The 3,731-nt window shown below is 44.5% G+C and overlaps 1 pseudogene; it reads left to right on the forward strand.

Moving 5' to 3' along the window:
- Positions 1-952: 952 nt before the first annotated feature.
- On the forward strand, positions 953-2,290 carry LOC115329474 (annotated as a pseudogene).
- The last annotated feature ends 1,441 nt before the right edge of the window (positions 2,291-3,731 follow it).

Genomic DNA, 3,731 nt, shown 5'->3' on the forward strand with positions numbered 1-3,731 from the left:
CGAGAGATTTTAGGAGGATAGTCTGGAACGAGACTTTAAAAAGCAACCGTATTGTTTTGGGCGTCATGTGCGAACACAGCGTAAGGACAATGTCAGCGCAACTGTGTTAAAAAAATTGTAAGCTATGTTGCCCACCGGAAAAGGTTTGTGAGGCGTTCGCTCGTCCTTTCAGTTGTTCTTTTCTCCAGTTAAATAGCAGCGCCCACTGGTTTGAACCTTATGGAATATTTCGACGTTTTAGTTTGTCAATGTGTATCAGAAAACGAGGTGTCCCTTGCTATGCGTGAGCTGAAATCAAAACTTTCTACCGGCTACGACGGCATCCCAAACTTCATTATCAAATGATGCGCTGAAGCCCTGGTTCCAGCTCTAGCTCATGCGTACAATTTGTCATTAGAGCGCGCTGTTTCCCTCTCCGTGGAGCATGTCTTTGGTTGTCCCAATATTCAAGTCTGGAAATCCCTGTGATGTAAACAGTGTTCGCTCAGTGCCACCTTTGTGCGGACTTTAGTCTTCGAAATTGTCATCTATAAAAACGTCTACATTTTTATTTTAAGGAGAAAATATCCCACTGCAACACGGCTTTATGAAAGGCAGATCTATTGAGACAAATATGAATGTTTTCCTCGGGCTTAGCGCGCCTTCAGCACGCAGCTGCGTTTATGTAAACACTATTTATTTTGTCATTTCAAAGTCTTTTGACAATTTTTCAACTAACATGTTTTTGTCCCAATTGAATAAGTATGAGAATTTACTGCTGGGCTAATCGGTAATGCATTATAAAGTACACTAGCGCAAAAGACACGGACAAGTAGAAGAACAGGACAGGTCAGGACAAAGCGCTACTATCAACTGGCAGGAACGCCAGTTGATAGTAGCGCTTTGTCCCGTCTTGTCCTGTTCTTCGACTTGTCCGTGTCTTTTGCGCTCTTGTCCTCTATAATTAATAAGTATGACTTATGCACGACTTACTGTTCATGGTTTGCAAGTTATTTGGGAAAACGCCAGAATCGAGTTAGTTTTTGAGTTAGTACGTCTCAGTCGTTCGTATCATCATCAGGTGTGCCCCAGGGCTCCAACCTTCGGCCGTTGTTGTTTTTAGTGTTCATTAATGACTTGCCGTCCCAGGTGCACTTCATAGTGTTATTGTACGCCGATGACTTGAAATTGTTCAGAAAGGTTGAGAATGTGCAGGACTGCTTTCTATTACAGAATGACGCATGCTCTCTTGAGCAATGGTGCAAAACAAATAGAATGCAACTAAATCTCAAGAAAACCTCACTAATGTCGATGAGCAGGAAAAACGAGTGCGTCGTGTTCAACTATAAACTATATTCTCTCCCGCAGTCAGATACAGCGAGTTTCTCTTGTAGAATGCTATGGTGTTCCAGTAGACTCCAGGCTGGATTTTCCCCATCATGTGTTCAACATAGCCAGTCAGGCAGTAGGATGCCTTTGTGCTGTATCGCGGTTAACAAGAAGATTTCGCAGACCACACTGCATTCGCTGTCTTTATTGTTCACTTGTCCGGCAGCATTTAGAGTTTGCATCCGTAATTTGGAACTCTCGGTCTTTGTCCTATGTGGAGAGCAAGTCGTCTGCTTTTTCGCAGGAGTTGCGGTGACGTCACAATGACGCCGAGCTCTAATTGGCTTTGATTACAAAGATAGTGGGTAGACCTCAATGATAGATGCTTTGAGGTCTACCCACTATTATTTTTCAATCAGCCAATAAGAGCTCAGCGTTCTAACATCATTGCAATCCCTTTGCAAGCAGCAGATAAACTTGCACTCCGCATAGCAATATATAACCGAAAATGTCTAGGGGAAGCTTATTCGTATTGTGTACGATACACACATTGGTCGCTGCAGTTTTTATACAGCTCTGTTTTGGAAGACGGCCTTCAGACGCTTCGTGACAGGAGGCTTGCAAGTGACATGACATTTTTACGCAATGTTGTACGCGTTACACTTGACTGTGATGAGCTATTGTCGTTGCTGTGTCTCAGAGTCTCACCTGGGAAAATACATTAATGTCCGCACACTTTTTATACAGATATGCCCATCAGGTATCCAATGACACGGTTGCAAGAGACATACAATTTTAAATTTTTGGAGCACGACACTCTTAATTGACTTTGTATCGCTCAAACATTACATGTCTGACAGACACTTTTGCCTAATCATACTTGATTTGTTCGATCTTGATTGAGTTTATTTCACTTTATTTTTACTCTGCCTTTGGCAACGACAGTGATTGTGTTTTACAGACGAAGTGTACTGCCCTGTAGGCATCTCGGCTGTTGACAGGCACTGAAATGAACTATTTACCTATCCATTTTTTATCTATCTACATTCATTTTGCCGCCAAACTTAGCGGGGAAACTGAGTTGGTGTATAGATGTCACGTGATATTAATTGTCTCGATAAATTTAGCGGGAAATGCCCGCACAAAAGGAGAAAATTTTTGGATTGGTGGTTCCGTTAAAAAGCGTTTGATGCTTTGAAAAGGCGCTGAAACTGAATTATTCCATTTTTGGTGCGAAATCAATTACCTAGCAGACAGCGCCCGATTTACAGGCGTGTCATTGCGGAGAGTAGGCTCGGCTCGAGCCCATAGAAGACGCCGTACGAGACGCCAAATAAACTCGTCACACAGTCCAGAGAACACGCCCAAATAAGTTAGCTCTTCCATACGCAGAGATGGCAGTTCAAAGCGTTGAGCGATGTGCATTCGGTCCCCTTTGTGGCGGCGCCAAGAGTACAGTTGCCAGTCTTACAACTTAATAACCAGATAGATTGTGCACTTTGTTAGCAAAAGCCTCCCTCGCACCCCCAACCGCAGGCCCACCAGCATTATCAAAAATTCATGTTCTCGGAAAAGTATAATTCCCGACGTCGAAAGACTGCGTTTTGCGCACAGCGCAAAACGCAGTCAAATTTCTTGGCGCGAGAGTGTGGCTTGATGTCAAGGCTCATTTTCTGGGGCTCTCGCACGAACTTATCGCTATAAATACAAAATTCTAGAATATGCAACTCCAACGCCCTATCGAGGATTGGATGATAGCTCCAAGATGGCGGAAGAGACGGGAATAGGTTCTCCAGAATTTCACAAACGCCTGCTCGCTTGCATTGGTCAGTGCCCTAAGATTATTAATAATAGTAATATTTTGCTACAAATACGAAGAGGTCAGGGCAGGAGCACGTCACGGGTGGCGGAGACGTTGACGGGCGTTAAGAAAATGAGCATGTTGGTTTTTTACATGTTTTTATTTATATTTTTTTGAAATACTATTGGTCCTACAGAGGTTGCGAAGCGGAACACAATTCCTGTCTTACCGCCATTCGGTTTTTCCGTTAAAAAGGCGCGATGCACGACCACGCCGACCGGAACCGTCCGGTAACAGGGGCACCTGCGGCAGACTCTGCCACAGTCTCCGGCCCTGGAGCCCCCTATTCGAAAACTGTCTATTGGCTATCGTCGGGGATAAAGTTCCGTGTCATTTTCCGAAAAAACTAAGTTCACCTGCAAAACTCAGATCGTCGCTTAGGGCACGCGAGAGAACGCGCTCTTTTACTTTTGACCGCACGTTCACGGAAAGTTGCCCCCGGCAACAACAATCCCGGCGCCGACAACTTTGACAGCGTCACAGGGACAGAGTGTTCAGCAGCAAATCATGACAAGACCACAGTATACCCAGCAGTTGTTGCGCCCATTGCCGAATGAGGGCG

Source organism: Ixodes scapularis, unplaced genomic scaffold, assembly GCF_016920785.2.
Source record: "Ixodes scapularis isolate PalLabHiFi unplaced genomic scaffold, ASM1692078v2 PGA_scaffold10__122_contigs__length_95168666, whole genome shotgun sequence".
Taxonomy (NCBI): domain Eukaryota; kingdom Metazoa; phylum Arthropoda; class Arachnida; order Ixodida; family Ixodidae; genus Ixodes; species Ixodes scapularis.